The 21,396-nt window shown below is 50.0% G+C and overlaps 33 non-coding genes across 33 annotated transcripts; 6 read left to right on the forward strand and 27 right to left on the reverse strand.

Annotated features, from left to right (window-relative positions):
* Positions 1–104: 104 nt before the first annotated feature.
* Positions 105–186, reverse strand: Trnas-aga. Its single transcript has one exon. It is a non-coding gene; the product is annotated as a tRNA-Ser (tRNA).
* A 119-nt stretch (positions 187–305) lies between these two features.
* On the reverse strand, positions 306–378 carry Trnak-uuu. The gene has a single exon. It is a non-coding gene; the product is annotated as a tRNA-Lys (tRNA).
* Positions 379–674: 296 nt separating this feature from the next.
* Trnae-uuc lies at positions 675–746 on the reverse strand. Its single transcript has one exon. It is a non-coding gene; the product is annotated as a tRNA-Glu (tRNA).
* Positions 747–1,054: 308 nt separating this feature from the next.
* Trnam-cau lies at positions 1,055–1,127 on the reverse strand. Its single transcript has one exon. It is a non-coding gene; the product is annotated as a tRNA-Met (tRNA).
* A 971-nt stretch (positions 1,128–2,098) lies between these two features.
* Trnag-ucc lies at positions 2,099–2,170 on the forward strand. The gene has a single exon. It is a non-coding gene; the product is annotated as a tRNA-Gly (tRNA).
* Positions 2,171–2,445: 275 nt separating this feature from the next.
* Trnas-aga lies at positions 2,446–2,527 on the reverse strand. The gene has a single exon. It is a non-coding gene; the product is annotated as a tRNA-Ser (tRNA).
* Positions 2,528–8,614: 6,087 nt separating this feature from the next.
* On the reverse strand, positions 8,615–8,686 carry Trnae-uuc. Its single transcript has one exon. It is a non-coding gene; the product is annotated as a tRNA-Glu (tRNA).
* A 308-nt stretch (positions 8,687–8,994) lies between these two features.
* Trnam-cau lies at positions 8,995–9,067 on the reverse strand. Its single transcript has one exon. It is a non-coding gene; the product is annotated as a tRNA-Met (tRNA).
* A 971-nt stretch (positions 9,068–10,038) lies between these two features.
* Positions 10,039–10,110, forward strand: Trnag-ucc. Its single transcript has one exon. It is a non-coding gene; the product is annotated as a tRNA-Gly (tRNA).
* A 275-nt stretch (positions 10,111–10,385) lies between these two features.
* On the reverse strand, positions 10,386–10,467 carry Trnas-aga. The gene has a single exon. It is a non-coding gene; the product is annotated as a tRNA-Ser (tRNA).
* Positions 10,468–10,586: 119 nt separating this feature from the next.
* Positions 10,587–10,659, reverse strand: Trnak-uuu. The gene has a single exon. It is a non-coding gene; the product is annotated as a tRNA-Lys (tRNA).
* A 296-nt stretch (positions 10,660–10,955) lies between these two features.
* On the reverse strand, positions 10,956–11,027 carry Trnae-uuc. Its single transcript has one exon. It is a non-coding gene; the product is annotated as a tRNA-Glu (tRNA).
* A 308-nt stretch (positions 11,028–11,335) lies between these two features.
* Trnam-cau lies at positions 11,336–11,408 on the reverse strand. The gene has a single exon. It is a non-coding gene; the product is annotated as a tRNA-Met (tRNA).
* A 970-nt stretch (positions 11,409–12,378) lies between these two features.
* Trnag-ucc lies at positions 12,379–12,450 on the forward strand. The gene has a single exon. It is a non-coding gene; the product is annotated as a tRNA-Gly (tRNA).
* Positions 12,451–12,725: 275 nt separating this feature from the next.
* Trnas-aga lies at positions 12,726–12,807 on the reverse strand. The gene has a single exon. It is a non-coding gene; the product is annotated as a tRNA-Ser (tRNA).
* Positions 12,808–12,926: 119 nt separating this feature from the next.
* Trnak-uuu lies at positions 12,927–12,999 on the reverse strand. Its single transcript has one exon. It is a non-coding gene; the product is annotated as a tRNA-Lys (tRNA).
* A 296-nt stretch (positions 13,000–13,295) lies between these two features.
* Trnae-uuc lies at positions 13,296–13,367 on the reverse strand. The gene has a single exon. It is a non-coding gene; the product is annotated as a tRNA-Glu (tRNA).
* Positions 13,368–13,675: 308 nt separating this feature from the next.
* On the reverse strand, positions 13,676–13,748 carry Trnam-cau. The gene has a single exon. It is a non-coding gene; the product is annotated as a tRNA-Met (tRNA).
* A 971-nt stretch (positions 13,749–14,719) lies between these two features.
* Positions 14,720–14,791, forward strand: Trnag-ucc. Its single transcript has one exon. It is a non-coding gene; the product is annotated as a tRNA-Gly (tRNA).
* A 275-nt stretch (positions 14,792–15,066) lies between these two features.
* Trnas-aga lies at positions 15,067–15,148 on the reverse strand. The gene has a single exon. It is a non-coding gene; the product is annotated as a tRNA-Ser (tRNA).
* A 119-nt stretch (positions 15,149–15,267) lies between these two features.
* Trnak-uuu lies at positions 15,268–15,340 on the reverse strand. Its single transcript has one exon. It is a non-coding gene; the product is annotated as a tRNA-Lys (tRNA).
* Positions 15,341–15,636: 296 nt separating this feature from the next.
* On the reverse strand, positions 15,637–15,708 carry Trnae-uuc. The gene has a single exon. It is a non-coding gene; the product is annotated as a tRNA-Glu (tRNA).
* Positions 15,709–16,016: 308 nt separating this feature from the next.
* Trnam-cau lies at positions 16,017–16,089 on the reverse strand. Its single transcript has one exon. It is a non-coding gene; the product is annotated as a tRNA-Met (tRNA).
* Positions 16,090–17,059: 970 nt separating this feature from the next.
* Positions 17,060–17,131, forward strand: Trnag-ucc. Its single transcript has one exon. It is a non-coding gene; the product is annotated as a tRNA-Gly (tRNA).
* A 275-nt stretch (positions 17,132–17,406) lies between these two features.
* Trnas-aga lies at positions 17,407–17,488 on the reverse strand. The gene has a single exon. It is a non-coding gene; the product is annotated as a tRNA-Ser (tRNA).
* A 119-nt stretch (positions 17,489–17,607) lies between these two features.
* Trnak-uuu lies at positions 17,608–17,680 on the reverse strand. Its single transcript has one exon. It is a non-coding gene; the product is annotated as a tRNA-Lys (tRNA).
* Positions 17,681–17,976: 296 nt separating this feature from the next.
* Trnae-uuc lies at positions 17,977–18,048 on the reverse strand. Its single transcript has one exon. It is a non-coding gene; the product is annotated as a tRNA-Glu (tRNA).
* Positions 18,049–18,356: 308 nt separating this feature from the next.
* Trnam-cau lies at positions 18,357–18,429 on the reverse strand. The gene has a single exon. It is a non-coding gene; the product is annotated as a tRNA-Met (tRNA).
* A 971-nt stretch (positions 18,430–19,400) lies between these two features.
* Positions 19,401–19,472, forward strand: Trnag-ucc. The gene has a single exon. It is a non-coding gene; the product is annotated as a tRNA-Gly (tRNA).
* Positions 19,473–19,747: 275 nt separating this feature from the next.
* Trnas-aga lies at positions 19,748–19,829 on the reverse strand. Its single transcript has one exon. It is a non-coding gene; the product is annotated as a tRNA-Ser (tRNA).
* Positions 19,830–19,948: 119 nt separating this feature from the next.
* Positions 19,949–20,021, reverse strand: Trnak-uuu. Its single transcript has one exon. It is a non-coding gene; the product is annotated as a tRNA-Lys (tRNA).
* Positions 20,022–20,317: 296 nt separating this feature from the next.
* On the reverse strand, positions 20,318–20,389 carry Trnae-uuc. The gene has a single exon. It is a non-coding gene; the product is annotated as a tRNA-Glu (tRNA).
* Positions 20,390–20,697: 308 nt separating this feature from the next.
* On the reverse strand, positions 20,698–20,770 carry Trnam-cau. Its single transcript has one exon. It is a non-coding gene; the product is annotated as a tRNA-Met (tRNA).
* Positions 20,771–21,396: the final 626 nt, after the last annotated feature.

Here is a 21,396-nt window from a genome sequence, read left to right on the forward strand (position 1 = left end):
ACTATAAACGGCTGTGAGAGGCGAGGTGTGGAGAGGTACCAAAACGACAGGCAATCTGCGAAATTTTCTGCTCGTTGTTCTTAAACAAAAAAAGAAAAATCCGACGCAGTCGGTAGGACTCGAACCTACGCTCCCAGAGGGAATCTGATTTCTAGTCAGACGCCTTAACCACTCGGCCACGACTGCTCGTAACCCAAGTTTCCCTGGGTCTGCGCAGAATGTTGACAGGAAACGAACTCCGTGCACTGATTACGGCAGGGCTACCATCGCTACGAGACGAGCCATTACGGAAACGTTAAAATCTTCGCCCGGACAGGGACTTGAACCCTGGACCCTTAGGTTAAAAGCCTAATGCTCTACCGACTGAGCTATCCGGGCTCACGCTCGTTGTGGATGGAGCGGCTGCAAGCAATGTAAATAACTGGAACGCGTGTGTAGGCGTACTACGGTAATTTCTGGCTTCTGGCGCAACTGGCGACTTCACCGACTTCCCACTGACGCTGGTAGCAGCCCAACAACGGACCAGTGCCTCTTCTCCCTTTATTCCGGTGCCGACAGTAATTGCATCATGTGCCTGTTTTCCCCGATTACGTTCGGTCGAAGCTTCGGAAGGTGGGCGACAAACGACAGTTCGAAGGCCAAAACATGGAGCGTTGTGTGCGCAAAAACTTCCGTTCCGGTACCGGGAACCGAACCCGGGCCTCCTGGGTGAAAGCCAGGTATCCTAGCCACTAGACCACACCGGATTTGCTCGATAAGCGTGAGCTTTTCTCCGTCTCCTCTCGTATTTCGTGCTGAATCTGGACTCAGTGCAGTTCTCCGTTTGCGAGCATATTTGCGCCTACAGACTGGCATGGCGCACAGCCCGAAATTGACTATTCATTATTTTACTCCTAACAAGGGAAGAGAAAGATCAAAGTTGTACGTTGTCATAATTGGAAATAAACGTATTGACGCTGAGGCGTAGACTCCTTATGGATAACGAACGACAATTAAGTTCGTTCCCTAGCAACAGCAACGCCGTTAATTCAGCCATGATGTACAGCAAATTAAATGCCCCGGGTGAGGATCGAACTCACGACCTTAAGATTATGAGACTTACGCGCTACCTACTGCGCTACCGAGGCACGTTGCAAGTAACGTTACAGAAAACTTGGTAAGTCTCTCATATTAGAGATAGACAGTTCGCGCTTTCTCAAGAATCTGTTGTGTTGCTACACGTGCTTTCCCTACTTGCTAGATTAAACTGCTGCCGCAGCTTTTTCAACGGAACGCAGCACTGCCCGAGGTTACAGTACATCGCCCTTGCGGCACCTGAACACAGCGGCCTGTTGGGACAGGCCGACGTCAGAGTTCAGAAATAGCATGCGACCGTTCAAGTACGGTCTATTGCGTGCTGCGTGTATGGTTCCTCTCACAGCGAATCCTGCTATACATTCCTGAGGCTGACGCAGCTCAGGCGAGGAATCGGCGCGGCAGCATTATAGCGAGAACAGCAGAACGATGCACCGGCCGGGAATCGAACCCGGGCCGTCCGCATGCTAAGCGAGCATTCACCAATTTTTTTTTTTTTTTCTTCTCATTTCTTTCGTTGCATTTGTTGGGGGCGGACGTCCGATGGCGCCCGTTCAAGTTCATCGTTGACTCGGTCTTTTATTACAGAGGGCAGATAACTCTCAGACCGAACACGCTGAGCTATCGTGCCGGCAAGCCTTAAGATTATGAGACTTACGCGCTGCCTACTGCACTACTGAGGCACATGCCATTGAACCAGCGATGCTCGTCGAGCTGCCCGAGCACTTTTCTGCAGGGGAAAGTGGGATTGCCACCCAGCGACGTCGGATACAACCGAAAAAACTGCTACACATGCGGAGTGCTCCACTACACTGCCTTAAAACGAATGCTCATCTCTATCGTGTGAGTAACCTTGCGGCCGCGGCGACTAGTCTTGCCCAAAGACGCAGCGTGCGTGGAGGCGCTACCCGAATGCGTGTGGATGCGCCCTCCTACCTCGAAAAGCGCCTGCAGCTACTATCACCGTGGGCCGCTGCTGGCGAGCAGGAAGGCGACACAGCGGGGCGTTGCGTGCAGCGGCTGTGCGGTGGTGGTGTAATGGTGAGCATAGTTGCCTTCCAAGCAGTTGATCCGGGTTCGATTCCCGGCCACCGCAAGTGGCGCTAGTTTTTTTCGTATGAGTATGTGAGCCGCGTGCTGTTAAATGAAGGTTTTTTTCGTCGTAGCTCCACGCAGACCATCCTGTAGTATGTCCCGACTTGTCCCGACTTTGCTCGGCTGACGCGAAAGCTGACGCTTGGAATTCGCCCTTATCAAAAGGACAGGCACTATAAACGCCTGTGAGAGGCGAGGTGTGGAGAGGTACCAAAACGACAGGCAATCTGCGAAATTTTCTGCTCGTTGTTCTTAAACAAAAAAAGAAAAATCCGACGCAGTCGGTAGGACTCGAACCTACGCTCCCAGAGGGAATCTGATTTCTAGTCAGACGCCTTAACCACTCGGCCACGACTGCTCGTAACCCAAGTTTCCCTGGGTCTGCGCAGAATGTTGACAGGAAACGAACTCCGTGCACTGATTACGGCAGGGCTACCATCGCTACGAGACGAGCCATTACGGAAACGTTAAAATCTTCGCCCGGACAGGGACTTGAACCCTGGACCCTTAGGTTAAAAGCCTAATGCTCTACCGACTTTTTTTTTTTTTTTTTTTTTTTTTTTTTTTTATTTTTGTGGGTCTCCTTCCTCCCCTTCAACCCATCCTTTACGCTCGCCAAGTGTTGCCTTCTCGGCCCGGCTTCTCCGCCTTTAGAATGAATGTAACTTGATGATGTGGAAACGCGCTTCTTGTGAACGACGAACGAAGTATGCCCCTTCTGTTGCCTTTGTTTGCAACATGGCTTGAATAAAAATAAATGTAAATTCCATTGAGAAGGCAGTCTCATAATTGTTGTGGAAATGTAACTGCATCTGTAAATTTCGTTCTCCGTGCGTGGAAAAAACGGAAAGAAGCAAACTCATTATGGCTGATAAGTATAATTTCCTTTTTCAGAAGGTAATGAAGTAAAATAGGCTTCTTCTGCTTGATTTTACACTTAATTAACATAAATGTGTCTTCTTGTGAAAAGAAAAGGAAAGAAAAACAGAAACTAAATAAATGGCGTATACCAGTTTCATCACTGTGTTTCTCCGAAACCAAAGTAATAGATACACATAGGCTTAATTGGTCTATACTGATGATCTTCTCTGACTACTTTCTGTTGGAAATCCTCCTCCTGCTACGTGTAGAACAAACTTTAACCAAAAATCATTCGTCTAATATACGAAATGCTTGAATGTGCAATGTAAATTACGCATTTCTAATGGTTACAGGATTGTTTTAGTTAAAAAGTTTGCGTAATTTTCTTTGTATTTTTTAGTACACATCAACTTGTGGTGCTCAGTTGTAAGGTATACCCAGAAGTCCTCCCTATTGCTTGAGTCTTTTGTTAGGACGTAATGCATCGTTTGGCCTTTCAACCAGTTAATTGCATTTCGTTTTGTTTTAGGGTAAGGTATACCGTCAGGGTTTAAAAATTCAGCAGTCGTAACGGCATTGGGCGTAGTTCTGCTGACGCTCGCTATCTTTTGTCTTATGTAGAGCCATATTTCTTTTACCCTGTCACACAGCAATCTATGCTCTTCGGTATCTGGTATTTTACATAATGGACACAGCGGTGACTCGGCCAATCGAATAGAGTGAAGTTTAGAGTTCGTCGTAATTTTTCTGTTTACAGCAAAGTACCAGGTCGATTTGACATACGTTGGCAAGTTCCGGCAGTGAATATTTTCCCATATTGTTTCCCAGTTATAACAAGGATACTTTTGTTCTACGTCGTTTCTGGGTTTGTCTTTCATCAAGTTATTATAAAGTTCTTTTACGTTCATGATGTCTTTTCCAGGAATCCTTGCCTGTATATAGCTGTATTCTACGAAAAAGTATTTCAAGTGGTATAGTCCGTTGGGTATGTGTTGGACATTTATAGGTGCACTGACGTCAGCAGGAGCTATTTCGTTTAACAAATGTGCAGCAAGGGTACCACTTGGCTCTTTCCATTGTTTGTATGTGGTAGCAAGGTATAAGGCTTGCGCTTTTTTGCTGACATCGGTAAGATTTAACCCACCACATTTCGTAGGGAGCATCAGAATGTCATATTTGACTTTGAAAATACGTCCGCGGCTCACAAAGTGTCCTAGTGCAGATGCGATGCTTTTCAACAAAGTCGCAGGTGGTGGCAGAACTTGTGCTACATAATTAACTTTGGATGTGATGTATACATTTGCCACTGTTACTTTTTGAAGTTCATCGAGTTTCCTAATACTATGTGCTTGTACAGAGGCGCGTATGCTGTTGAGTAATTTTCGATAATTCGCAGCAATAGTGTGCTTGATATTTCTTTTAAAATCTATGCCGAGACATTTCATGGTTACAAGCTCGCGTAACAGATCCTGCGTTTGCGTCCCAATTCCACGGCCGATGTTGAAAATCCCCGACTTTGTTCTATTAAGTTTTGCACCAGATGCCTGTTCATATTTTGTTACTATTCGTAGTGCGCTCTGTACTTCAGCGCCATTCACGACTAGGAAGCCAACATCATCAGCGTATGCCTTGCACACGATCTTGTCTCCATGTATTTGTAGTCCTTGTAGATGTTTCATAAGGGAGGCAAGCAGGGGCTCGATGGCGATGGCGAAGAGTGCCATTGACATTGGACACCCTTGCCTAATGGAGCTGGTGACGTCAATCGGACGGCTAATGTGTCCATTGATGACAAATCTGGCTGAGTTGTTTGTTACTGTATTTCTTACTACCGCAATGAATAGAGGTGGGAAGCCCATTGCGCCCATGGTGCGAAGGAGAAAACTATGATTAACTCTGTCGAAGGCTTTGTCAAAGTCGAGTGAGATGAGTGCACATTTTATTTTGCAGACGTCGGCCGTTGAGATTAGGTCCCTGTAATCACAAAGGGTCTGGAGAATTCTTCTGTGTTTGCCCACACTTGTTTGATAAGGGCCAGTGACGCTGGTCATTGTGGTTTTCAGCCTGCGAGCGAGGATGCGGCCAAAGATTTTGTAATCGCTGTTTAAAAGCGTAATTGGCCTCAGAGCACTTACAGATTTCGTATTGGTAGTTTTTGGCACTAGCACTACGAGTCCCTCACGAAATTCCTTCGGGATGTCATTCTCAGGGTTTAGCAGTTCGTTGCAGATGAGAGTAAACTTGCCTTTTACGAGGCCACTGAATCTGCGATAAAATTCTGCCGGAATTCCATCTGCCCCTGGAGCCTTATTTTTCGTGCTTCCATATATAGCTTCTTCGACGTCTTCTTCAGTCACTTCCGAGATGAGAGTTTGTGCTTCCGCGTGGGATACTTTGCCCTGGAGGTTAATCATTAACTCGTCTTGAAGCTGTTCGTCAACCGTCTGACTAGACATTAAGGATTCAAAATGCTGTACGATTGCCTCTTTAATCTCTCTTTGCTTCGTCAGCTTCCTTCCATCATCAGTTGTTATTTCAGATAATATCTTGCGAGCCGCCCTTTTGCTTTCACGAATGACATGATAAATGGAAGTGACCTCGTGCTGGGCTATGTTCTGGGCACGCGACCTTATTTGGTAGCCTTCCAATTGTTTACGCCGTAGTGCTAAGATTTTTGCTTTAATTTTGTTAATTCTTTCGTAGTTGTCCACAACTGTTGCATCGCACTTGTACAAATCCCTTAGACACTGAAAGTAAAATTCTATAGTTGATTTGTGCCAAAAGTTTTTGTCTTTGGAGTAGTTTATGAAAAACCTCCGTATTTTAGGTTTGGCATGTTTCAGCCACCAGTCAGTGCCAGAGTTGTACGAGCTAAATTTGCTTTCACACTCTCTCCATACCTTGTGAAATGCCTCCTGACAAGCATGGTCTTCCAGATGTGACACATTGAGCTTCCATGTGCCTCGACCTCTGAATGTCCCTTGTTTTATCAGATTGATTGTGCATATGTAAGCAGCATGATCTGAAAAAACGGTAGGCCATACTTCGGACTGCAAAATGAGGTGTCTCAAATTGTGCGTTACATATATCCTGTCGAGACGGCTCGCCGAGTGACTTGTGGCGTGGGTGAAGCCAGGGGCTGCACCGTGCATATGTTCCCATGAGTCTGTTAGTCTTAAGTCATTAACTATACGTTCCAGTTCAGTGCACTTGTTAAAATTGGGAGTTTGGTCTTTGGCATGCAAAACACAATTAAAATCTCCTCCTAGGATAAGGTGATCATATCGAGTTCCAAATAGTGGGACAATTTCTTCTTTAAAGAACTCCGTTCTGCGGTGCCTGTTACTGGATCCTGAAGGGGCATACACGTTAATGAGCCGTATGTTGTTTATTGTGGCCGCTATGCCTTTACTGTTTGGTAGTTTAACTACATCTTGGACTACTATGCCCTCCTTTGTGAGCAGAGCCGTGCCCATTTCCGCTCCATGCCCTGGGTTTGTAACGGCGTTGAAGCCAGGTATGTTACCAAGCTCAATGTCTGTCACTTCTTGTAAAAGGATAATGTCACTGTCAGAAGCATATATAAAATCTTTTAAGTTCTGTAGTTTAAAGGAACTGTGAATCTTGTTAAGGTTTACTGTCGCGATTTTGTATGCTTGTATGTCAGACATTCTTCGTTCTACTTGATCTAACTTTAAAAAACATTCTTCTGTTTTTTCTCGCAAACGTCAGCTTTAAAACGCATCTTAATAATATTCACCGGTAGCAAATGTTTCAGCGGTGTGTCCTTGTTCTTTAGAATGTTCGTTCGCGGAGACGTCGTCGTTGAAGAAATCAGCCACCTGTGGGGCTAGCTTACAGTCTGTCTGAGTTTCTGAAACTTCTGTCATTTCAGCGTCGGCATTGTTATGGTCGCTTTCGTCTGCCCAGCTGGTTGAGGTTGTCGTCGTGGGTGGGATGAGTGAAGCTTCATGAGAGTGACTCGTTTCTTGACGGTCGTTGGATGCTTTCTTTGGTGGCTTTCCTTGGACGTCTCGTTTTTCCAGCGCAGAAGGGGAACGCTCCACAGAAACTGGTGTCGCTTTCGTGTTGCTACAGATCTGTTGGCGTAAGGTACTACCTATTTCCTTCGCTTTTTGTCGGAGTGTGGGAGCTGTCTCCTCTGCACCTTTGCGCGCCAGCCGGCGTTTCTTATTTTTCTTCGGAGAATTGCCTCTCGACGGACTTTCTTCAGTATCAACGTTAGTGTCGCTTTCCTGCAAGGTGTGTCGGTCTTCAGCTTCCGGCGGATCTGCTGCCTTTACAATTGCAGGTGCCTGTGTCGGTGGAACTTCAACTGTTTCCGTAGATTGGCGGGACTCTTGTAGGTCGTCAGCTATGACGGCACTGACGTCCATCGGAATTTCAGTGTCTGGAGAATTTGTATTTGCACACGATTCAGGGGCTGAGGAGACAGTCGGCCGTTCGCGTGCCACGGCGGCGTAGGTTCCTGGCAGTGTTGTCATCGCCGGTGGCCTGGCGGCCTCGCCGGCCGGCAGCTGTGCAACGCGCCGCTGTATACATTCTGCGCGAACGTGCCCAGGCTTGTTACAGGCGGCACAGGTTCGCGGTTGGTCGTCATAAATTACAATCCCTCTATATCCGCAGACATTGATGTACGACGGGATGTGCTTTTGTAACTCTACACGAAGCTGACGTACGCCATTTAGTACTGGGAATTTATGCGCGCTTGACCATTTCTCGGCAAAGTTGCTGAGCACTTTCCCGAAGGGTGAAATTACAGCATTAATTTGGTCTGTTGTAATCTCAAAAGGTAACTCGAAGATTCGAATTGTGCGAATGCCAAAACCAGCATGTGCAACGGTGACTTCACCAACGTTTCCATCTGAGTGCTTAAATTTCATGACACCTCCGGAAGACTCAACTATTTTCTCGCACAACTCGGAACTACGCATTTTAACAAACACGACACAAGTTACAATCGACAGGTGGATCCCAATTACATCATTAAAGGAGAGCTTCATATCTTCTTCTAACCAATTTTCTACTTCAAACGACTTGGGTCTGGCATATCGAGGATCAAAGGTAAGTTTCAACGTATCTTTTCGACTTGGTTGAGCCATCACTGCATGCTACTCATTACTTCTCGAAGCGTTCTATAAAAGGAGTTTTAAGCCGCAGCAAGCGCAAGACTTACCACGCGGAAGCACAGACGGCGCAGCGCACACCACACTACGTCCTTCCTCCACGCCGTCCGCCGGCGAACTGACCGACTGAGCTATCCGGGCTCACGCTCGTTGTGGATGGAGCGGCTGCAAGCAATGTAAATAACTGGAACGCGTGTGTAGGCGTACTACGGTAATTTCTGGCTTCTGGCGCAACTGGCGACTTCACCGACTTCCCACTGACGCTGGTAGCAGCCCAACAACGGACCAGTGCCTCTTCTCCCTTTATTCCGGTGCCGACAGTAATTGCATCATGTGCCTGTTTTCCCCGATTACGTTCGGTCGAAGCTTCGGAAGGTGGGCGACAAACGACAGTTCGAAGGCCAAAACATGGAGCGTTGTGTGCGCAAAAACTTCCGTTCCGGTACCGGGAACCGAACCCGGGCCTCCTGGGTGAAAGCCAGGTATCCTAGCCACTAGACCACACCGGATTTGCTCGATAAGCGTGAGCTTTTCTCCGTCTCCTCTCGTATTTCGTGCTGAATCTGGACTCAGTGCAGTTCTCCGTTTGCGAGCATATTTGCGCCTACAGACTGGCATGGCGCACAGCCCGAAATTGACTATTCATTATTTTACTCCTAACAAGGGAAGAGAAAGATCAAAGTTGTACGTTGTCATAATTGGAAATAAACGTATTGACGCTGAGGCGTAGACTCCTTATGGATAACGAACGACAATTAAGTTCGTTCCCTAGCAACAGCAACGCCGTTAATTCAGCCATGATGTACAGCAAATTAAATGCCCTGGGTGAGGATCGAACTCACGACCTTAAGATTATGAGACTTACGCGCTACCTACTGCGCTACCGAGGCACGTTGCAAGTAACGTTACAGAAAACTTGGTAAGTCTCTCATATTAGAGATAGACAGTTCGCGCTTTCTCAAGAATCTGTTGTGTTGCTACACGTGCTTTCCCTACTTGCTAGATTAAACTGCTGCCGCAGCTTTTTCAACGGAACGCAGCACTGCCCGAGGTTACAGTACATCGCCCTTGCGGCACCTGAACACAGCGGCCTGTTGGGACAGGCCGACGTCAGAGTTCAGAAATAGCATGCGACCGTTCAAGTACGGTCTATTGCGTGCTGCGTGTATGGTTCCTCTCACAGCGAATCCTGCTATACATTCCTGAGGCTGACGCAGCTCAGGCGAGGAATCGGCGCGGCAGCATTATAGCGAGAAACAGCAGAACGATGCACCGGCCGGGAATCGAACCCGGGCCGTCCGCATGCTAAGCGAGCATTCACCAATTTTTTTTTTTTTTTTTCTCATTTCTTTCGTTGCATTTGTTGGGGGCGGACGTCCGATGGCGCCCGTTCAAGTTCATCGTTGACTCGGTCTTTTATTACAGAGGGCAGATAACTCTCAGACCGAACACGCTGAGCTATCGTGCCGGCAAGCCTTAAGATTATGAGACTTACGCGCTGCCTACTGCACTACTGAGGCACATGCCATTGAACCAGCGATGCTCGTCGAGCTGCCCGAGCACTTTTCTGCAGGGGAAAGTGGGATTGCCACCCAGCGACGTCGGATACAACCGAAAAAACTGCTACACACGCGGAGTGCTCCACTACACTGCCTTAAAACGAATGCTCATCTCTATCGTGTGAGTAACCTTGCGGCCGCGGCGACTAGTCTTGCCCAAAGACGCAGCGTGCGTGGAGGCGCTACCCGAATGCGTGTGGATGCGCCCTCCTACCTCGAAAAGCGCCTGCAGCTACTATCACCGTGGGCCGCTGCTGGCGGGCAGGAAGGCGACACAGCGGGGCGTTGCGAGCAGCGGCTGTGCGGTGGTGGTGTAATGGTGAGCATAGTTGCCTTCCAAGCAGTTGATCCGGGTTCGATTCCCGGCCACCGCAAGTGGCGCTAGTTTTTTTCGTATGAGTATGTGAGCCGCGTGCTGTTAAATGAAGGTTTTTTTCGTCGTAGCTCCACGCAGACCATCCTGTAGTATGTCCCGACTTGTCCCGACTTTGCTCGGCTGACGCGAAAGCTGACGCTTGGAATTCGCCCTTATCAAAAGGACAGGCACTATAAACGGCTGTGAGAGGCGAGGTGTGGAGAGGTACCAAAACGACAGGCAATCTGCGAAATTTTCTGCTCGTTGTTCTTAAACAAAAAAAGAAAAATCCGACGCAGTCGGTAGGACTCGAACCTACGCTCCCAGAGGGAATCTGATTTCTAGTCAGACGCCTTAACCACTCGGCCACGACTGCTCGTAACCCAAGTTTCCCTGGGTCTGCGCAGAATGTTGACAGGAAACGAACTCCGTGCACTGATTACGGCAGGGCTACCATCGCTACGAGACGAGCCATTACGGAAACGTTAAAATCTTCGCCCGGACAGGGACTTGAACCCTGGACCCTTAGGTTAAAAGCCTAATGCTCTACCGACTGAGCTATCCGGGCTCACGCTCGTTGTGGATGGAGCGGCTGCAAGCAATGTAAATAACTGGAACGCGTGTGTAGGCGTACTACGGTAATTTCTGGCTTCTGGCGCAACTGGCGACTTCACCGACTTCCCACTGACGCTGGTAGCAGCCCAACAACGGACCAGTGCCTCTTCTCCCTTTATTCCGGTGCCGACAGTAATTGCATCATGTGCCTGTTTTCCCCGATTACGTTCGGTCGAAGCTTCGGAAGGTGGGCGACAAACGACAGTTCGAAGGCCAAAACATGGAGCGTTGTGTGCGCAAAAACTTCCGTTCCGGTACCGGGAACCGAACCCGGGCCTCCTGGGTGAAAGCCAGGTATCCTAGCCACTAGACCACACCGGATTTGCTCGATAAGCGTGAGCTTTTCTCCGTCTCCTCTCGTATTTCGTGCTGAATCTGGACTCAGTGCAGTTCTCCGTTTGCGAGCATATTTGCGCCTACAGACTGGCATGGCGCACAGCCCGAAATTGACTATTCATTATTTTACTCCTAACAAGGGAAGAGAAAGATCAAAGTTGTACGTTGTCATAATTGGAAATAAACGTATTGACGCTGAGGCGTAGACTCCTTATGGATAACGAACGACAATTAAGTTCGTTCCCTAGCAACAGCAACGCCGTTAATTCAGCCATGATGTACAGCAAATTAAATGCCCTGGGTGAGGATCGAACTCACGACCTTAAGATTATGAGACTTACGCGCTACCTACTGCGCTACCGAGGCACGTTGCAAGTAACGTTACAGAAAACTTGGTAAGTCTCTCATATTAGAGATAGACAGTTCGCGCTTTCTCAAGAATCTGTTGTGTTGCTACACGTGCTTTCCCTACTTGCTAGATTAAACTGCTGCCGCAGCTTTTTCAACGGAACGCAGCACTGCCCGAGGTTACAGTACATCGCCCTTGCGGCACCTGAACACAGCGGCCTGTTGGGACAGGCCGACGTCAGAGTTCAGAAATAGCATGCGACCGTTCAAGTACGGTCTATTGCGTGCTGCGTGTATGGTTCCTCTCACAGCGAATCCTGCTATACATTCCTGAGGCTGACGCAGCTCAGGCGAGGAATCGGCGCGGCAGCATTATAGCGAGAACAGCAGAACGATGCACCGGCCGGGAATCGAACCCGGGCCGTCCGCATGCTAAGCGAGCATTCACCAATTTTTTTTTTTTTTCTTCTCATTTCTTTCGTTGCATTTGTTGGGGGCGGACGTCCGATGGCGCCCGTTCAAGTTCATCGTTGACTCGGTCTTTTATTACAGAGGGCAGATAACTCTCAGACCGAACACGCTGAGCTATCGTGCCGGCAAGCCTTAAGATTATGAGACTTACGCGCTGCCTACTGCACTACTGAGGCACATGCCATTGAACCAGCGATGCTCGTCGAGCTGCCCGAGCACTTTTCTGCAGGGGAAAGTGGGATTGCCACCCAGCGACGTCGGATACAACCGAAAAAACTGCTACACATGCGGAGTGCTCCACTACACTGCCTTAAAACGAATGCTCATCTCTATCGTGTGAGTAACCTTGCGGCCGCGGCGACTAGTCTTGCCCAAAGACGCAGCGTGCGTGGAGGCGCTACCCGAATGCGTGTGGATGCGCCCTCCTACCTCGAAAAGCGCCTGCAGCTACTATCACCGTGGGCCGCTGCTGGCGAGCAGGAAGGCGACACAGCGGGGCGTTGCGTGCAGCGGCTGTGCGGTGGTGGTGTAATGGTGAGCATAGTTGCCTTCCAAGCAGTTGATCCGGGTTCGATTCCCGGCCACCGCAAGTGGCGCTAGTTTTTTTCGTATGAGTATGTGAGCCGCGTGCTGTTAAATGAAGGTTTTTTTCGTCGTAGCTCCACGCAGACCATCCTGTAGTATGTCCCGACTTGTCCCGACTTTGCTCGGCTGACGCGAAAGCTGACGCTTGGAATTCGCCCTTATCAAAAGGACAGGCACTATAAACGCCTGTGAGAGGCGAGGTGTGGAGAGGTACCAAAACGACAGGCAATCTGCGAAATTTTCTGCTCGTTGTTCTTAAACAAAAAAAGAAAAATCCGACGCAGTCGGTAGGACTCGAACCTACGCTCCCAGAGGGAATCTGATTTCTAGTCAGACGCCTTAACCACTCGGCCACGACTGCTCGTAACCCAAGTTTCCCTGGGTCTGCGCAGAATGTTGACAGGAAACGAACTCCGTGCACTGATTACGGCAGGGCTACCATCGCTACGAGACGAGCCATTACGGAAACGTTAAAATCTTCGCCCGGACAGGGACTTGAACCCTGGACCCTTAGGTTAAAAGCCTAATGCTCTACCGACTGAGCTATCCGGGCTCACGCTCGTTGTGGATGGAGCGGCTGCAAGCAATGTAAATAACTGGAACGCGTGTGTAGGCGTACTACGGTAATTTCTGGCTTCTGGCGCAACTGGCGACTTCACCGACTTCCCACTGACGCTGGTAGCAGCCCAACAACGGACCAGTGCCTCTTCTCCCTTTATTCCGGTGCCGACAGTAATTGCATCATGTGCCTGTTTTCCCCGATTACGTTCGGTCGAAGCTTCGGAAGGTGGGCGACAAACGACAGTTCGAAGGCCAAAACATGGAGCGTTGTGTGCGCAAAAACTTCCGTTCCGGTACCGGGAACCGAACCCGGGCCTCCTGGGTGAAAGCCAGGTATCCTAGCCACTAGACCACACCGGATTTGCTCGATAAGCGTGAGCTTTTCTCCGTCTCCTCTCGTATTTCGTGCTGAATCTGGACTCAGTGCAGTTCTCCGTTTGCGAGCATATTTGCGCCTACAGACTGGCATGGCGCACAGCCCGAAATTGACTATTCATTATTTTACTCCTAACAAGGGAAGAGAAAGATCAAAGTTGTACGTTGTCATAATTGGAAATAAACGTATTGACGCTGAGGCGTAGACTCCTTATGGATAACGAACGACAATTAAGTTCGTTCCCTAGCAACAGCAACGCCGTTAATTCAGCCATGATGTACAGCAAATTAAATGCCCCGGGTGAGGATCGAACTCACGACCTTAAGATTATGAGACTTACGCGCTACCTACTGCGCTACCGAGGCACGTTGCAAGTAACGTTACAGAAAACTTGGTAAGTCTCTCATATTAGAGATAGACAGTTCGCGCTTTCTCAAGAATCTGTTGTGTTGCTACACGTGCTTTCCCTACTTGCTAGATTAAACTGCTGCCGCAGCTTTTTCAACGGAACGCAGCACTGCCCGAGGTTACAGTACATCGCCCTTGCGGCACCTGAACACAGCGGCCTGTTGGGACAGGCCGACGTCAGAGTTCAGAAATAGCATGCGACCGTTCAAGTACGGTCTATTGCGTGCTGCGTGTATGGTTCCTCTCACAGCGAATCCTGCTATACATTCCTGAGGCTGACGCAGCTCAGGCGAGGAATCGGCGCGGCAGCATTATAGCGAGAACAGCAGAACGATGCACCGGCCGGGAATCGAACCCGGGCCGTCCGCATGCTAAGCGAGCATTCACCAATTTTTTTTTTTTTTTCTTCTCATTTCTTTCGTTGCATTTGTTGGGGGCGGACGTCCGATGGCGCCCGTTCAAGTTCATCGTTGACTCGGTCTTTTATTACAGAGGGCAGATAACTCTCAGACCGAACACGCTGAGCTATCGTGCCGGCAAGCCTTAAGATTATGAGACTTACGCGCTGCCTACTGCACTACTGAGGCACATGCCATTGAACCAGCGATGCTCGTCGAGCTGCCCGAGCACTTTTCTGCAGGGGAAAGTGGGATTGCCACCCAGCGACGTCGGATACAACCGAAAAAACTGCTACACATGCGGAGTGCTCCACTACACTGCCTTAAAACGAATGCTCATCTCTATCGTGTGAGTAACCTTGCGGCCGCGGCGACTAGTCTTGCCCAAAGACGCAGCGTGCGTGGAGGCGCTACCCGAATGCGTGTGGATGCGCCCTCCTACCTCGAAAAGCGCCTGCAGCTACTATCACCGTGGGCCGCTGCTGGCGAGCAGGAAGGCGACACAGCGGGGCGTTGCGTGCAGCGGCTGTGCGGTGGTGGTGTAATGGTGAGCATAGTTGCCTTCCAAGCAGTTGATCCGGGTTCGATTCCCGGCCACCGCAAGTGGCGCTAGTTTTTTTCGTATGAGTATGTGAGCCGCGTGCTGTTAAATGAAGGTTTTTTTCGTCGTAGCTCCACGCAGACCATCCTGTAGTATGTCCCGACTTGTCCCGACTTTGCTCGGCTGACGCGAAAGCTGACGCTTGGAATTCGCCCTTATCAAAAGGACAGGCACTATAAACGCCTGTGAGAGGCGAGGTGTGGAGAGGTACCAAAACGACAGGCAATCTGCGAAATTTTCTGCTCGTTGTTCTTAAACAAAAAAAGAAAAATCCGACGCAGTCGGTAGGACTCGAACCTACGCTCCCAGAGGGAATCTGATTTCTAGTCAGACGCCTTAACCACTCGGCCACGACTGCTCGTAACCCAAGTTTCCCTGGGTCTGCGCAGAATGTTGACAGGAAACGAACTCCGTGCACTGATTACGGCAGGGCTACCATCGCTACGAGACGAGCCATTACGGAAACGTTAAAATCTTCGCCCGGACAGGGACTTGAACCCTGGACCCTTAGGTTAAAAGCCTAATGCTCTACCGACTGAGCTATCCGGGCTCACGCTCGTTGTGGATGGAGCGGCTGCAAGCAATGTAAATAACTGGAACGCGTGTGTAGGCGTACTACGGTAATTTCTGGCTTCTGGCGCAACTGGCGACTTCACCGACTTCCCACTGACGCTGGTAGCAGCCCAACAACGGACCAGTGCCTCTTCTCCCTTTATTCCGGTGCCGACAGTAATTGCATCATGTGCCTGTTTTCCCCGATTACGTTCGGTCGAAGCTTCGGAAGGTGGGCGACAAACGACAGTTCGAAGGCCAAAACATGGAGCGTTGTGTGCGCAAAAACTTCCGTTCCGGTACCGGGAACCGAACCCGGGCCTCCTGGGTGAAAGCCAGGTATCCTAGCCACTAGACCACACCGGATTTGCTCGATAAGCGTGAGCTTTTCTCCGTCTCCTCTCGTATTTCGTGCTGAATCTGGACTCAGTGCAGTTCTCCGTTTGCGAGCATATTTGCGCCTACAGACTGGCATGGCGCACAGCCCGAAATTGACTATTCATTATTTTACTCCTAACAAGGGAAGAGAAAGATCAAAGTTGTACGTTGTCATAATTGGAAATAAACGTATTGACGCTGAGGCGTAGACTCCTTATGGATAACGAACGACAATTAAGTTCGTTCCCTAGCAACAGCAACGCCGTTAATTCAGCCATGATGTACAGCAAATTAAATGCCCTGGGTGAGGATCGAACTCACGACCTTAAGATTATGAGACTTACGCGCTACCTACTGCGCTACCGAGGCACGTTGCAAGTAACGTTACAGAAAACTTGGTAAGTCTCTCATATTAGAGATAGACAGTTCGCGCTTTCTCAAGAATCTGTTGTGTTGCTACACGTGCTTTCCCTACTTGCTAGATTAAACTGCTGCCGCAGCTTTTTCAACGGAACGCAGCACTGCCCGAGGTTACAGTACATCGCCCTTGCGGCACCTGAACACAGCGGCCTGTTGGGACAGGCCGACGTCAGAGTTCAGAAATAGCATGCGACCGTTCAAGTACGGTCTATTGCGTGCTGCGTGTATGGTTCCTCTCACAGCGAATCCTGCTATACATTCCTGAGGCTGACGCAGCTCAGGCGAGGAATCGGCGCGGCAGCATTATAGCGAGAACAGCAGAACGATGCACCGGCCGGGAATCGAACCCGGGCCGTCCGCATGCTAAGCGAGCATTCACCAATTTTTTTTTTTTTTTTTCTCATTTCTTTCGTTGCATTTGTTGGGGGCGGACGTCCGATGGCGCCCGTTCAAGTTCATCGTTGACTCGGTCTTTTATTACAGAGGGCAGATAACTCTCAGACCGAACACGCTGAGCTATCGTGCCGGCAAGCCTTAAGATTATGAGACTTACGCGCTGCCTACTGCACTACTGAGGCACATGCCATTGAACCAGCGATGCTCGTCGAGCTGCCCGAGCACTTTTCTGCAGGGGAAAGTGGGATTGCCACCCAGCGACGTCGGATACAACCGAAAAAACTGCTACACACGCGGAGTGCTCCACTACACTGCCTTAAAACGAATGCTCATCTCTATCGTGTGAGTAACCTTGCGGCCGCGGCGACTAGTCTTGCCCAAAGACGCAGCGTGCGTGGAGGCGCTACCCGAATGCGTGTGGATGCGCCCTCCTACCTCGAAAAGCGCCTGCAGCTACTATCACCGTGGGCCGCTGCTGGCGGGCAGGAAGGCGACACAGCGGGGCGTTGCGAGCAGCGGCTGTGCGGTGGTGGTGTAATGGTGAGCATAGTTGCCTTCCAAGCAGTTGATCCGGGTTCGATTCCCGGCCACCGCAAGTGGCGCTAGTTTTTTTCGTATGAGTATGTGAGCCGCGTGCTGTTAAATGAAGGTTTTTTTCGTCGTAGCTCCACGCAGACCATCCTGTAGTATGTCCCGACTTGTCCCGACTTTGCTCGGCTGACGCGAAAGCTGACGCTTGGAATTCGCCCTTATCAAAAGGACAGGCACTATAAACGGCTGTGAGAGGCGAGGTGTGGAGAGGTACCAAAACGACAGGCAATCTGCGAAATTTTCTGCTCGTTGTTCTTAAACAAAAAAAGAAAAATCCGACGCAGTCGGTAGGACTCGAACCTACGCTCCCAGAGGGAATCTGATTTCTAGTCAGACGCCTTAACCACTCGGCCACGACTGCTCGTAACCCAAGTTTCCCTGGGTCTGCGCAGAATGTTGACAGGAAACGAACTCCGTGCACTGATTACGGCAGGGCTACCATCGCTACGAGACGAGCCATTACGGAAACGTTAAAATCTTCGCCCGGACAGGGACTTGAACCCTGGACCCTTAGGTTAAAAGCCTAATGCTCTACCGACTGAGCTATCCGGGCTCACGCTCGTTGTGGATGGAGCGGCTGCAAGCAATGTAAATAACTGGAACGCGTGTGTAGGCGTACTACGGTAATTTCTGGCTTCTGGCGCAACTGGCGACTTCACCGACTTCCCACTGACGCTGGTAGCAGCCCAACAACGGACCAGTGCCTCTTCTCCCTTTATTCCGGTGCCGACAGTAATTGCATCATGTGCCTGTTTTCCCCGATTACGTTCGGTCGAAGCTTCGGAAGGTGGGCGACAAACGACAGTTCGAAGGCCAAAACATGGAGCGTTGTGTGCGCAAAAACTTCCGTTCCGGTACCGGGAACCGAACCCGGGCCTCCTGGGTGAAAGCCAGGTATCCTAGCCACTAGACCACACCGGATTTGCTCGATAAGCGTGAGCTTTTCTCCGTCTCCTCTCGTATTTCGTGCTGAATCTGGACTCAGTGCAGTTCTCCGTTTGCGAGCATATTTGCGCCTACAGACTGGCATGGCGCACAGCCCGAAATTGACTATTCATTATTTTACTCCTAACAAGGGAAGAGAAAGATCAAAGTTGTACGTTGTCATAATTGGAAATAAACGTATTGACGCTGAGGCGTAGACTCCTTATGGATAACGAACGACAATTAAGTTCGTTCCCTAGCAACAGCAACGCCGTTAATTCAGCCATGATGTACAGCAAATTAAATGCCCTGGGTGAGGATCGAACTCACGACCTTAAGATTATGAGACTTACGCGCTACCTACTGCGCTACCGAGGCACGTTGCAAGTAACGTTACAGAAAACTTGGTAAGTCTCTCATATTAGAGATAGACAGTTCGCGCTTTCTCAAGAATCTGTTGTGTTGCTACACGTGCTTTCCCTACTTGCTAGATTAAACTGCTGCCGCAGCTTTTTCAACGGAACGCAGCACTGCCCGAGGTTACAGTACATCGCCCTTGCGGCACCTGAACACAGCGGCCTGTTGGGACAGGCCGACGTCAGAGTTCAGAAATAGCATGCGACCGTTCAAGTACGGTCTATTGCGTGCTGCGTGTATGGTTCCTCTCACAGCGAATCCTGCTATACATTCCTGAGGCTGACGCAGCTCAGGCGAGGAATCGGCGCGGCAGCATTATAGCGAGAACAGCAGAACGATGCACCGGCCGGGAATCGAACCCGGGCCGTCCGCATGCTAAGCGAGCATTCACCAATTTTTTTTTTTTTTTCTTCTCATTTCTTTCGTTGCATTTGTTGGGGGCGGACGTCCGATGGCGCCCGTTCAAGTTCATCGTTGACTCGGTCTTTTATTACAGAGGGCAGATAACTCTCAGACCGAACACGCTGAGCTATCGTGCCGGCAAGCCTTAAGATTATGAGACTTACGCGCTGCCTACTGCACTACTGAGGCACATGCCATTGAACCAGCGATGCTCGTCGAGCTGCCCGAGCACTTTTCTGCAGGGGAAAGTGGGATTGCCACCCAGCGACGTCGGATACAACCGAAAAAACTGCTACACACGCGGAGTGCTCCACTACACTGCCTTAAAACGAATGCTCATCTCTATCGTGTGAGTAACCTTGCGGCCGCGGCGACTAGTCTTGCCCAAAGACGCAGCGTGCGTGGAGGCGCTACCCGAATGCGTGTGGATGCGCCCTCCTACCTCGAAAAGCGCCTGCAGCTACTATCACCGTGGGCCGCTGCTGGCGGGCAGGAAGGCGACACAGCGGGGCGTTGCGAGCAGCGGCTGTGCGGTGGTGGTGTAATGGTGAGCATAGTTGCCTTCCAAGCAGTTGATCCGGGTTCGATTCCCGGCCACCGCAAGTGGCGCTAGTTTTTTTCGTATGAGTATGTGAGCCGCGTGCTGTTAAATGAAGGTTTTTTTCGTCGTAGCTCCACGCAGACCATCCTGTAGTATGTCCCGACTTGTCCCGACTTTGCTCGGCTGACGCGAAAGCTGACGCTTGGAATTCGCCCTTATCAAAAGGACAGGCACTATAAACGGCTGTGAGAGGCGAGGTGTGGAGAGGTACCAAAACGACAGGCAATCTGCGAAATTTTCTGCTCGTTGTTCTTAAACAAAAAAAGAAAAATCCGACGCAGTCGGTAGGACTCGAACCTACGCTCCCAGAGGGAATCTGATTTCTAGTCAGACGCCTTAACCACTCGGCCACGACTGCTCGTAACCCAAGTTTCCCTGGGTCTGCGCAGAATGTTGACAGGAAACGAACTCCGTGCACTGATTACGGCAGGGCTACCATCGCTACGAGACGAGCCATTACGGAAACGTTAAAATCTTCGCCCGGACAGGGACTTGAACCCTGGACCCTTAGGTTAAAAGCCTAATGCTCTACCGACTGAGCTATCCGGGCTCACGCTCGTTGTGGATGGAGCGGCTGCAAGCAATGTAAATAACTGGAACGCGTGTGTAGGCGTACTACGGTAATTTCTGGCTTCTGGCGCAACTGGCGACTTCACCGACTTCCCACTGACGCTGGTAGCAGCCCAACAACGGACCAGTGCCTCTTCTCCCTTTATTCCGGTGCCGACAGTAATTGCATCATGTGCCTGTTTTCCCCGATTACGTTCGGTCGAAGCTTCGGAAGGTGGGCGACAAACGACAGTTCGAAGGCCAAAACATGGAGCGTTGTGTGCGCAAAAACTTCCGTTCCGGTACCGGGAACCGAACCCGGGCCTCCTGGGTGAAAGCCAGGTATCCTAGCCACTAGACCACACCGGATTTGCTCGATAAGCGTGAGCTTTTCTCCGTCTCCTCTCGTATTTCGTGCTGAATCTGGACTCAGTGCAGTTCTCCGTTTGCGAGCATATTTGCGCCTACAGACTGGCATGGCGCACAGCCCGAAATTGACTATTCATTATTTTACTCCTAACAAGGGAAGAGAAAGATCAAAGTTGTACGTTGTCATAATTGGAAATAAACGTATTGACGCTGAGGCGTAGACTCCTTATGGATAACGAACGACAATTAAGTTCGTTCCCTAGCAACAGCAACGCCGTTAATTCAGCCATGATGTACAGCAAATTAAATGCCCTGGGTGAGGATCGAACTCACGACCTTAAGATTATGAGACTTACGCGCTACCTACTGCGCTACCGAGGCACGTTGCAAGTAACGTTACAGAAAACTTGGTAAGTCTCTCATATTAGAGATAGACAGTTCGCGCTTTCTCAAGAATCTGTTGTGTTGCTACACGTGCTTTCCCTACTTGCTAGATTAAACTGCTGCCGCAGCTTTTTCAACGGAACGCAGCACTGCCCGAGGTTACAGTACATCGCCCTTGCGGCACCTGAACACAGCGGCCTGTTGGGACAGGCCGACGTCAGAGTTCAGAAATAGCATGCGACCGTTCAAGTACGGTCTATTGCGTGCTGCGTGTATGGTTCCTCTCACAGCGAATCCTGCTATACATTCCTGAGGCTGACGCAGCTCAGGCGAGGAATCGGCGCGGCAGCATTATAGCGAGAACAGCAGAACGATGCACCGGCCGGGAATCGAACCCGGGCCGTCCGCATGCTAAGCGAGCATTCACCAATTTTTTTTTTTTTTTCTTCTCATTTCTTTCGTTGCATTTGTTGGGGGCGGACGTCCGATGGCGCCCGTTCAAGTTCATCGTTGACTCGGTCTTTTATTACAGAGGGCAGATAACTCTCAGACCGAACACGCTGAGCTATCGTGCCGGCAAGCCTTAAGATTATGAGACTTACGCGCTGCCTACTGCACTACTG

Source organism: Schistocerca piceifrons, unplaced genomic scaffold (assembly GCF_021461385.2).
Source record: "Schistocerca piceifrons isolate TAMUIC-IGC-003096 unplaced genomic scaffold, iqSchPice1.1 HiC_scaffold_1040, whole genome shotgun sequence".
NCBI classification, from domain to species: Eukaryota; Metazoa; Arthropoda; class Insecta; order Orthoptera; family Acrididae; genus Schistocerca; species Schistocerca piceifrons.